Genomic DNA, 13,178 nt, shown 5'->3' with positions numbered 1-13,178 from the left:
ATTATTTTTTTGCCATCTGCTCCTTGAGAGTATCTTTTCTTTTTGTTCCAGAGCTTTTAGCTGTATTGTTAAGTTGCTCATATAGGATCTCTTCATTTTTCCCCCTAAATGTATTTTATTACATTCCAGTCATGGCCCCCTCCCTCCTTTCCTTCCAGTCTCACCCTCACAAATCCCTCCCCTCCTTTCTTCTCAGAGAAGGGATGGCTACCTTGGGTATCCTCCTACCTTGGGATATCAAGTTAGGCAGGACTAAGAGCATCCTCTCCCACAGAGGTTCAACCAGTCAGTCCAGTTAGGGGAGGGGGATATAATGGCAGGCAACAGAGTCAGAGGCAGCTCCCATGTCAACTGTTAGGGGACCCACATGAAGACCCAGCTGCACATGTGTAAGGAGCCTATGTCCAGCCCCTGTACACTCTTTGATTGGTGGTTCAGTCTTTGTGATCCCACATGGGCCCAGCATATTTGACTCATAGGTTTTCTTGAGCTCTCTGGCTTGCTTAATCCTACCCCCTACTCTTCCCAAGACTCCTGGGGCTCTGCCCATATGTTTGCCTGTAGGTCTCTAACTCTGTTTCCATCTCCTGTTGTCTGAAGACTCTTGGGGCACAATTATATATGCAAGCATATCAGAGTATCCTTAATAGTATCAGAGGTTTCCTCATAAGATGAGTTTTAATTTGAGCTAGTTATTGGTTGGCTATTCCCTCAATATCTGCTGCATTTTTATCCCTCTGTATTTTGTAGGCTGGTCAAATTTTGGATTGATGTTTATGTTGGTGGGTTGATATCCCACCCCTCCACTGGAAGTCCCTCTTGACTACAGGAGGTAGCCAGTTCAGTGTCCATATCGTCAACTGCGAGAAGTCTCAGTTAGTGTCACCCTCATGACTCCCTGAAGCCTCTCCAGTTACAAGTTTCCAGCTAGTCCCAGAGATGCCCCCACTGATTTCTAGTCTCACTCTCTCTACCTTGACTGTCCCCTTCTCCCCACACCTGATCCCTGTCCCCATTCCTCTCCTTCCCCTTTCTCCCACTCAGCTTCCCCCTTGACCCATTTCTGATGACTATTCTGTTTTCCCTTCTGAGTGAGATTCACGTTTTCTCCCCTGGGACCCCATTAATACTTAGTTTCTTTGGCTCTGTGAATTGTAGCATGATTATCCTGTATTTTATGGCTAATGTCTACTTATAAGTGAGTATCCATCATGCATGTCTTTCTAGGTTACCTCCCTCAGGATATTTTCTAGTTCCATCCATTTGCCAGCAAATTTTATTTAGTGTCTTAGATTATTATATGTTATAGAGAATTTCTTTCCTGGTCTAGAGTATTTGGTGTATTTAAAATGGAAAACACAAAAGGAGTGAATATCACCTATCAGATTTTCAGGCTGGTGTGGCCAGAAGATAGACTAGGATAGAATGCTTCTGAGTGTTGGCGGCTGAAATTGAGGGATAAGTTGAGATGGGGAAGGCTGTCAGAGAAGATTTTTATAGTCCTCTGGGATTGGAGCAGAGAGGTAGGAGAAAACCCATCAGGTGATCTGTTGCAGGTCTGGGGATAAAACTGGAGACTTACAATTGAAGAGTATGACTCTTTAAATTCCTAGAAACTTAAAAAAAAAAAGAAAACAAACTCGAACCTGTAATCATGATGCTGCCTATTACAATATATCAAGAATGAACTTTACTGTAAATAGCTTTTGCAAATTGGTTTCTTTGACTCTGTAATATGTGTGCCTTTAAGGGTACCTCAGTTTTTTCATATCTGAATAATATTCTGTTGTCTAGGCACATGACAATTGCATATCTATTCTCCCATCTATTGAAGGACATCATGGTTGCTTCCAAGCTCTGGCAGCAACTAAAATATTGTGTGAACTGAAATCTCAACTCCTCTGGACTCATTCCAAGGAGCTCAGTGTTCTTTGTGGTTCTTTCTTATCTCCCTAGGAGAGTTCTAATGTCACACTTCTTTATCAACACCTATTTTGTAGATGATCTTATTCAGACTCAGAACTCTATGTACTTTTTACATGCTAATGAAACTTTCAAAGTTGTTCTCCACTTAAACTTCTTGTTTGAATTTCAGACTTGCTCATCCAGCTGTCTACTTAATTTCTTCATTCAAATAGCTAATATTTATACTACACTTTACCTGTCAGAAACATCACAGGTTGTTTTTTTCTTGTCAAATGACAGCGCTATAAATCCAGCTGATGCTAAAAGGTTTGAAAACTTCTCCCTTTATCATGCATGGCTCCCAAACAATTTTACATCCCCTGACTCATAACATCTGCATAATATGATCACTCTTCATCATGCCTGTGGATGTCCCTTATTCCAGCTACCATAACTGTTGATTGGGATGTAGTAATATAATTATATAACTTTCTTTCTTCTAGCTATTCCTACCTCTAGTATTTTAAACATTGCCCCTAGAACAATGTTTTATTTCTTTCTTAAGATGCTTTTGAGGGTGGTCCGGAGGAGCTGAAGGGGTTTACAGCTCCATGGGAAGAGCAATGATGTCAGTCACCCACATGCCCCAGGACTTCGTGGGACTAAACCATCAACCGAGGGGTACACATGGTTCCAGCCAAAAATGTGGCAGAGTAATGCCTTATAGGGCATCCGTGGGAGGAGTGGTACTTGGTCAGGTAAAGGTTCAATAGATGCCTCAACAAAGGGAAATTAATGGGGGGTGTGGGAGTGGGTAGATTGGAGGGGCATATACTTGGAGGCAGGGGGTGGGAAGAGGGGTTGGGGTTTTCAGGGAGGGGGGGAACTAGGGAAGGTTTTACCATTTGAAATGTAAATGAAGATTATATTCAATAAAAAAGATGCTTTTGGATTTGCATATCATTTTATATTTTTTTATTCGATATATTCTTTATTTACATTTCAAGTGAGTTTCCCTTTCCTGGATCCCCCCTCCCTGAAAGTCCCATAAACCCTCTTCCCTCCCTCTGTTCCCCAATCCACCCCTTCCCACTTCCCTGTCCTAGTATTCCCCTATACTGCTGCACTGAGCTTTTCCAGGACCAGGATAAAGGGTATGGGGAAGAATCTGGTGTGGACTTAGACATAAACATAGTACAAATGTCACCAGGCTATTATCCACAACTGCTCCCAGACTTCTGGGCAGAAAACAGGTTATGCATCACTCCCTTTGAAAGTTAAAGATATCCATGTGTTTAACGTTCCTGGTTCCCTGAAATATAGGGAACCCATATATCCCTCTATACACCCCACAGAATGGGACTGATGTACATATGAACTCAGAGAGAATGTGCTAGCATGCACAAAGCCTGTACAAGTCCAAGCTAGGAGAGACTTGGGGAAAGGGACATAGTCTTTCATCCCTTTTGGTTAAAAGCTATCTTAAATTGACAACTGCTTGCAAAAGAAAAATTTGTTTTCTCCAAAGGAGCCTCACTGGGCATATAAACTGCACTTCGGGGTAAGCTCTATGCCCAGAAATACACAACAACACAAGGGAAAAATTAATTTTCTCCGAAGGATTCTCACTGGGTATATAAACTGCACTTAAGCCCTATGCCCAGCAATAAATGGTGACACAAATGAACTCAGTTCTATTTTGTAGATTTTTTTCCTTATATTACTTTGTTTGGACATTTAAAAACATCATACCAGTCTTTGTATATTATGGTTTCTGATTTTGCATTCTCTCTCTCTCTCTCTCTCTCTGTGTAAAATTCTTGTGAATTTTCTTTTCATTTTTATTTGCCTGTCTAGAGAGAGAGAGAGAGAAAGAGAGGAAAGACACAGAGTTAGATGGATGGGGAGATGGGGAGATCTGGCAGGAGATAAGGCAGGAACTGAAATCAGAATATATTATATGAAAAATTACTTTTAGTACGAAGAAAATATGATCACTTCAGCACAACCTACTGGTATTCTTTTACAATGGTTGATAAGTAGTCCCATTGCCTTTACAGAGAGCTGAAATGTAACCAGTTAGTGACAGAACATTCTGAACTTTCTATTGCTGTATTTATTGCCCATTAAATTAGTTAACTAATTGTAAATTCACATGGTGCAATATTTTAAAATAAGGCATTCTTGGTGATGACTACAGTAATTTCAATGAACAAATGAGACATATTTAGTTTGATTTTTTTTCCTGTGGATTTAACTGAGGAAATAGAGACAGGTTACCACTTTCCTATTGGTTGAGTAGTTGCAAATGTGTGCCAGTTCTTATTAACAGTATAAGACTTATGCCTGGTAAAAACAAATTTTCACTGTAGAAAAAAACCAGAATGATCATAAATAGGGGTTTCTACATTGTCAGTAGCGGTATACCAGTAGCACCATCATTCATGACAATATTCTGCTTGGTGATATTATTAGTTGGTGCCTCTACCACTATGGTGAGAAAATGAGAATCAGTGGAGAAAGTATACTAACATATTTTCTCTATGTCAAGAAGGGAGAAAGGAATCTGATTGTTAGGCAGGACACAGAATCAGTCCAAGTACTGGAATAAGAATCATAAAATCTTTACCTCCTATCTGGCATGTGACCTCCATCTGCTTTTTGTCTGGAATCATCTTACCCTGTTCCTCTTTCTGTCTACAAACACAGCCTCCTTTCTCTTCCTGCTTGGCATCACGTGCTCTTCCCCACCTTTGTACCTGGAGTCAGGTGGTTTCCCCACCTTTGTATCTGGGATCACTTGGTCTCCCCTTTCTTCGTACCTGGTATCATCTGCACTCCCTCCTCCCTCTGTCCCCTCCCTTCTCCCACCTGGCTTCTCTCTTTCCCTGTCTATCATCACTGCCAGTTTCCTTATTGTTCCTGTCTTGGTTACCTGCATTTGGGAAATGTGTTCTCCTCATATATGTCCACAGTGTGCTGCACTTCTTTCAGGACGATTTCAATAGATTAATTTGCTTTTCTTAACTGTCTTAAATTTTGATCTGTCTCCAGATTTCACCTCTTGTTTTTTTCTTCCCCAATTTATATGTTCTGCTATGACATTTACTCATATGTCGGACCTGCAATTTCTTTCTGCTTTGCAATGAAAGGTGAACCACAGGAAGGGAGTTTGTACATAGCATTTTGTTAAAAAGGTCCTTCATGTGTACAACCTGATCAAAATGCAAATGCCAATGAGTGTGGTAGCACAGGGTGCAATACAAAAGCAATGGGGCCTGTGAGGAGTAGGAGAGAGGAAACGCTACTGCTCTAAAGCATTCAGATTTACAGCTCAAATTTCTTTAGAATTTATAAAAATTATTTTTTATGAGTAATTATTTTTATACTTAAACCAAAACAACTTGTTATGTTATTTGTATGTATATTTTTAGGGTTTACCATTTGGTATTGGTGTGTTCTTCTCTAGGGAAGACTGATTCTCCCACTCTCAGCATTCTTAGTTCCCTGTAGACCTTTGTCTAGGGTTGAGGCTTCATGATATTTCCCATGCCCACATTAGCATCTTGATTGGTATAGTCTTGGTTCAGGTAATGTTTACGCTGTTGTGTGGATGATACTTCATGAGTGTTCTGACATTTCTATGGGGCACATCTCACAGTAAACTCTCCGTTTCTCTGGCTCTTGCAGTCTTTCTACCCACATTTACACAATGATCCCTGAGTCTTAGGTGCAGGATTTATGTTCCATTAATAATAATGTGAGACTGCGCTTCACACCTCTGCAATTTTTACATTAAAACATTTTTTTAAAAAATGATGTAGTTATATTACAATCTCAAAAATAAAAACCCCCACATGTAATGAAATCAATAAAACTGAAATGAAACATCAGCTACATTCATTCATCAAGACACCTGCTTGTCGTCCTAAAACGAAGGCTAAAATCATTGCAATACTTTGTCACATATCATATATGGCTTTATCAGTTATCTAGAATGTGGATTCAAAATGTATTTATCCCATCTAGCGCTTAGCTTTGCATGACATTATGCAGCAAGGAAATAATTCTAACTGTATTTACATCCCCATTTCTCTTCTTTGTTGTCACAATAAACAACATTTTGAAAAGTCAGATGTCAAGTTTATTCTGGGTCTATGTTTTCAGGCTGCCATTGAATAGCTCATAAATGTTCCAGTGTGGTGGCTCCATTAGCCTCATCGTACCCCAAACACAGGAGGCCATTGTAGATAGCGAAATCAGGGACTTCTTACAACCTGGAGTTTGAAAACTGCATCTCATTCTACCCACTTAGTTAAAAGAAAAATACCACATGTAGCTAGTTGAAAGGCTGCTTTTGCAGGAAGGAGGTCTCTTCCCTAATCACTTCCAGGACTTGGTTGCATGTGACTCCTGCTCTGGGATTCTGGTGAGTGAGTAAGTTCCCTGAGCCCGGGGGCCAAGTAGAGTCAGGCTCTAGAGGAGGAAAGCTATTCATTCAGACCTGTCAGCACATCTTTCTCTATGAATTACTCTCCCTAACATATCAGGCTTTTTTCTTTTCCTTTGGTATAACAGAAGACTCTCTGTAAGAATGGGGTCCATTCAGAGCAGATCTCTACAAACATAGATCTCCTTGTTCGTGGCATTTCAGCCAAAGTACACTTCTCAGAAAACACGATTGGGAAGAGGTGGGATGGCTGAATCACACGGTTTTGTTATGTGGGATTTTGAATATACTACTATTAACTCAGCCAAACAAAATCCCCTTTCTATGCCAGCATTGAACACAGGTCACAGGCTTGTCATGGTGACCAGAATATGAGTTTAGCATAGATACTAAATAAGAATACATCTCAACTGAGTGTAGAGGTAAAACTCATCTTCCTGTGAAACTGTCCCTCTCTGGAATCAAGGAAGGGATCTCCAGAGCACAAGAAAGAGAAGAAATTATACACTAGATGCCAAGATCCAACCAGCTTTGTGTCTTGACCTTGGCTGCGGTGATGAGTGTGGATTTTTGGAAAGAGTCATACTGATTCCATGATTCATCTATGACTGGTCCTGAAGGCAGAGGTAACTAAGAGAAAACAATTGAGTTATTTAGGATGTAGCGACATTAGGGAAATCCCAATCTATTGTTGCTTTACTGGTTTCAAGGCATCTCATAAAAATTATCTACTAGCTTTTTGTCACAAATTAAGGATATATAAATATTTATTATATGTAAATTATGTATTTTAAAGAACTTAATGCTGATGCTGTTTGTAATTGAAATTTCATAGCAGTAAGGATCTCCTCTCTTACACAATGCATAGATAAACAACACTTATCAGTTGCTTATTCAGACAATCACAACACAAAGAGCCCTGTGGATGAGTACATTCCTGAGGAAGACTCACTTTTTATTTTCCTTAGGAAACATTGTATTATAGTAAATTAAAAGTGAATTTGTATTGTCATTATAAGAAAGAAATTTATTTGAAAATTCTCATTAAGTGCTCATGACTCTTCTTCTTTTCCCTTTCTACTTTCTTCCCTCAGCCTTTCTCTTGATAAGAGAAACTTCACTTCTAAGTCATCTGACTACATTAATGCTTTGTAATCCGATGAGATACATATTATTAGATTCTGAAGTTAATAAGGAAGTCTCCACAGCACTGAGATACAAACACATTTGGGGTTTCAGTAAAGGTGCAATAAAATATCATTTACTTAATTGTCATTTGTTGGCACATGGTCCAAGAATGGAGTCATCTGAGGAGAATTTTGAGTTCTTGGGGGAAAACTCGAAGAAAACAAGACAAGTGTCTTGTGATCTTAGTGTCTCCAAAACATGGCATTGTTACTGTGCTTCTGCTAGGTGTAGCAGATAGGAATGCTTTTCCCCAAGATTACTCATTATTGTTTGCTGTTGTTAAATTATGCATCAATGGAAAAACACGTTTTGCCATGTGCAGCTGGTCCTTGTGATTGTACACTTTACTCATGTGATTCTTCTTAACCTTCACAGTATAAATTGCCTGATGCTCTAAATAAAGTTGGTTATCACATTTTTCTACTCCATTCTTTCAGGTCCTAACACCTGAAACTATCATTTAAATAAACCAGAAAACAATCATTCATTTTTCTTTTTCTCTGTCAACTGATGTCAACATACTCTGATATCTCCTAAGTTTTGACCAATTAGCATAAATGAATATTATCGTTGTGGGAAGAATTCTCTTCATCTCTGATAATGGCAATTGACAAATCATTTATTATCTTTGAGAAACAAAGCTCTAAAAATTATATTCCATACTGCCAACCTATCTGTGAAGTCATAAGGTTGAGACATCTTGAGAATTACAAGTGAAGAGCTAACTCACTTCTAGGAAACTTTTGAGATCCCAGAATTGTAGTTCATTTGCTTTCCACCGTGTTGTGTTGTCTTGAGTGAAATTTTCTAATTTCTCTGTTTGTCCAGTTTCTCTATCTATTATTTAAGGACAGCACCACTCCTTATTATTGCAAATAGTGCTGGGGCAAATAGAATCCTGTAAACCAGCCTGTGGAATCTAAATTAGTACAGTCATTATGGAAATCAGTGTGATGGTCCCTAAAGAAACCAAAAACCTATCATATGATCCAGCGTGGTATATTCAGCTAGGCATATATCAAAAGAACTCAAGTCAGTGAACCACAGAGATATTTGCACTAATACATTTATTGTAGACATAATTATAACAGCTGATTTGTAGAATCTACAAATGAGTGAATAAAGAAAATGTGGTTTATATATATAATGGAATATGTATATATATGAATGAAATTGTATGATCTATTCAAAAATAGACACAACTAGAGATCATATTAATTAAAATAACCTAGTGATCAGATTTTAAAAAGCAATATATGTTTTCACATGTACAGATAATATATAATATAAATGATAATAGAAGGGAATTTGGAGGAATAATGGGGAGTAAAAAGAGGGAGAGAAGGAAGGATTTGTGGGTAGATGAATATGACCAACCTTCATGAGATACTTGTATTAATATATTTTTAAAATCTATTACGTATAATGAATATATGCCATCTCAAAGTACAAATGTAATAAGGACTTAATTAACACATCTAAAAAGCTTACCATAGTAGCTAGCCTGAAATGTTTTTAATAAATAATCATTATTTTATGCTCATGACATAAAAAAGACATAAATATTCAGATAGATTTATGATCATATTTGATTACATTTCACACTACGAAAGAAAACCTTTGCACTGCAAAGATTCTAGTGTGTGACAGTGAAAGGCAGCCTGTTTTCTGGTTGAGCTGGGTTTAAACCCCAGAGACCAGCAGATAACTCTGCAAGGAACGGAAGGTGGTTTCCATGCTCCTAGACACCAGGTTCCTGACACAAGGCCTCACCTCTTAATTCTTTGGCCATCAGCCACATAGGGCAACGCCCCAAGCCCCTCCACAGGTAGAGGATGTGACCACAAACCAAGGAACTTCAAGACAGATCTCCATTTTAATGAGGTACCTAAAGGCCTGAAGGGCTTAGCCAATTAAGTTCTCTTTCCTAGACACTCCTCCCTGCAAAAGGTATTTTAACCTCAGCCCCACCCCGAGAAAGTGGGGTATGGTTTCACTCATCATAACTCTCTACCGTGACAATAAATGCTTTAAAACCATGGACTGCCTCTTCTCCTTGAGATCTGCTGTGCTGGAGCAATGGCGCAGTCTTCCTCTAAAGAGACTCTTAATCTCACACTGGGAGCCTCTCTCTGCTTTCCCAGATGTGGTTTCCACCAAGCCCAGCCACCTGCTGAGCAAACCTAGGACTCTGTCTTCCCAGCTGGAGCCCTCCTCAGGCCCTTTTCCCTTCGACCCCAGGCTAGAGCCAGTCAGCAGACCCTCTACTCTGCTCTCAGCTCTTCCGAGGCATCCAGCGGCGTCTGTGTCTGCGGTGTCCAGGAGCCTGAGAGCCTTGCTGGCCAGGACCCCAGAGCCAACTTGGCAGTTATGCAGGGACCTCACCCTGGAGCAGGGTCCAGCGGCTTCTCACAGCCCAATGCCTGCGTGGTGATGGTGTGGGATGTGTTCAGTCAAACTTCCTGCATCCGCCTCCATGAGCGGCCCTAACCCTGTGTTGGGCAGGACACGGGCCATCATTTTAATCCACATTCTGGTAGCAGTGAGTTCTAAGTTAATTATAACAAAGTCAAACATTTGTTTGTCTTATTTGGCGATAAAGCAAAATTCGCTTAATTCACAGAGTTTGGCAAACAATTTACAACTGAGACAATAAAATCCAGCATACCTGAAAAGAATGGTTTAAAGCTGTGTGTGTACATCTTTAACATCCCTGCCAAACTAAACTTGAAAGGTGTCCCCTTTCATGTTTTTGTACTCTGTACACGGTCAGTTGAAGGTGATTCTATTCTTGCAAGACAGTAGATTTTGTTGTTTGTTTATTTGGGACAGGGTTTCATGTGACTCAGGCTGGCCTCAAACTCCCTATATAGTATGATGTAGTATGTATGACCTCAACTTTCTGATTCTTCTGTTTCTGTGTCCCAAATGTTTAGCTTATACAATGCATGCACCATCATGCCCAGCTATAAGACTGTGCTTTTTAAAGGACTCTAAAATCAGCGTCTGATCTAGACTATTTTACAGAGCTCTACATGTCATGTACCCGGCTATGCGTTTTCCATTTCTCCTTAGGTTGCTAGTAAGTATCAAACAGGCCCGGTGAATCTACAACTTGACCGTTCCTTTGAAACCTTTTACCCTTCGACTTTCCCTATTTCAATTAAGAACATGTGGATAATCATCTTAGCTCCCAGTCTTGGAAGTCATCCTGAATCTTGCTCTCCTTTGTAGGTAGATTGGGTTCATGATCAAGGCTCACGGGTTGAGATGTGTTACGTTCCCTGGCTCTGCCTAATGCCTTTCCCTTTCATCCTTGCCTCAGTTCACAGGAGCTTCTCTCTGATCCCTGACTGAGCTCTCCCAGGTCTTCTCTTGGCTCTGACATAGTGTCAGCTTTTCATACAGTCCCAGAGTATTCCCTTCCCCAGAGTCAACGGGAACATCCCCATTCCAAGTTTCTAATCATTTGACACCCAAATAAGAATACAGTCTCTAGTTCTTTCTTGGCTTCAGGATTTCTTGTGGGTTGGCTCTAGATGAGTAGATTCTAAACACTTGAATCTTTCCTCAGTTTTCCAATAAATGAAGGCCAAGTTCTTCCTTGACTTTTAACATTTCCACAGCTTTAACACTTTACTTTTATGTTGCCTGAACTCTTATTATTTTAAAACACAATTTCATAACATTTCAGTCTATCTGTCTGAAGATGCATGTTCCTGCTGCTCTCTATTTCAGACATTTCTGTACTGTGTGCTTGGGTAGGTTAAGCCGTGCTAGATCTCTGGTTTACTTGGGATTGTTGTGTTAATACCAGAGTTTAAGTTCTACAAAGCAGACGTTTTGCTGTTCAGAAATTATAGTTGGAATACTATAGTGTGTATGTAAACATTTATTAAATCTTTGAAAACTGAGAGTTTTAAATTAAGGAGTTTGGAAGATAAAGCTGGCAAGAAAAATGTACTGAAATATGCAAATCATTCTTATCTCAACAATAAGATACTTCTCCCTCCCCCCCCCCTGCCCCCAGTTGGCTCTTTCTAGCTTCCTGGATATCTTTGTGCAGTGTAAGGTGGTTAATTAAAGAACTAACAACTGGCCAAAGTGTAGAGAATACAAGTCTGCTGAGTTCTCAGCCACAAATGAGATATCTCTATATCATGTCCCCTCCCCACAAGGCTAAGGGAGCATCACAGAAGAGGGGTCAGAGGGACTGTATGAGTCAGGGGTCAGAGAGAACCAGAGGGAAACAATAATGCCTTCCGAATATGGCAGAATTCCTACGCTCATGAGCTCACAGCAACTGTGTTATCTGACAAGAAAGACCTATATGAAATCCATCCAGCCAACATTTTGGTTTGGAGATGTGAAGAGCTCATGAACCCTCAAGATCTAGCTGAGGAGTTATGGATAGTTAAGGGCTTCCAGGTAAGGATGTCAGTTTTCCTTAAGGGTGTGACTCCTGGTAAGATGATCACACTCTATTAATGGTCCGTGTGTGTGTGTGTGTGTGTGTGTGTGTGTGTGTATACTTGCCATGGTTTACTGGAGAAATAAAATGCATTTTACTAAGCAAAATGAGCTAAGCTTGAAATAATCTTATGATGTGTCATTCTAGAAGAAGCAAACCATTTCATCAAAGGGATGGTTGCCAAGGTTTGGAAAAGACACAACATAGAAGGATCTAGGGCAAGACAATATACCCTTTCTATATGATACTACAATAGAAGATAAAGGCCATTTTGTAGTATACCAATCTAGACTTGGAATGATAATGTATTAATACCTTTTTGATAGATGCAGCACAAACATCCTGGTTGGGGAGCTCATGACAGGAGTGGGGGATATTTCTATTTCTCTGTCTCTCTGTGTTTAGAAATTATGTGGGAAATATATTTGCTAATTTTGTTGTGAACTTTTAACTGCTTGGAAATCAAAAGGAAAAACAAGGCTGGAGTGCAGTTCATCAATAAAACATGCACTTAGCATGCTAATTACCTTGGACTCAGTCATTAGCAAAGACACTAATCACTGATGTGGTCTTAAAAGACTTGGAACAGCAGACAGGAATCCTATATTCTAAATTTTAGGCTACTCATTAATGATTATGACTTAGTTCTAGTCAAAATATTAGATTTCCCAGTTATTATTTTTCTACAAAATTAAGAACAAGAATATATAATTTACAAGATTACTTCAAGAATTTATGTTTTTTAAAATTTCTTTTAGGGAATGAGTGAAAAGCTGATCATGGAGAACCGATTTGAATTTTTGTTTTTTTTTGGGGGGGGGAACATTGCATTGTGGGATATTGGCTAAAACGTAGTAGATAGATTCATCTATTGTTTTCATGAATCTGAAACAGACAATTGAATGAACCAATGAGTCAATAGATTTTGTGATTGTTGTTGTATACGTTCATCTTTCCTCCCCATCTTTGAACAACAGCAACAGCAAAACAACAACAATGCTATTATACACATACTTCTGCTTCTGCCTTCTTTTTTTTTTTTTTTTTTTTTTTTATTATGTTCAATTTTTTTTATTCGATATAATTTATTTACATTTCAAATGATTTCCCCTCTTCTAGCCCCCCCCCTCCCCGAAAGTCCCGTACGCCCCCTTCTCTTCCCCT

This window comes from Apodemus sylvaticus, chromosome 17 (genome assembly GCF_947179515.1).
Source record: "Apodemus sylvaticus chromosome 17, mApoSyl1.1, whole genome shotgun sequence".
Lineage (NCBI taxonomy): Eukaryota > Metazoa > Chordata > Mammalia > Rodentia > Muridae > Apodemus > Apodemus sylvaticus.
This window is presented reverse-complemented; position numbering follows the sequence as displayed.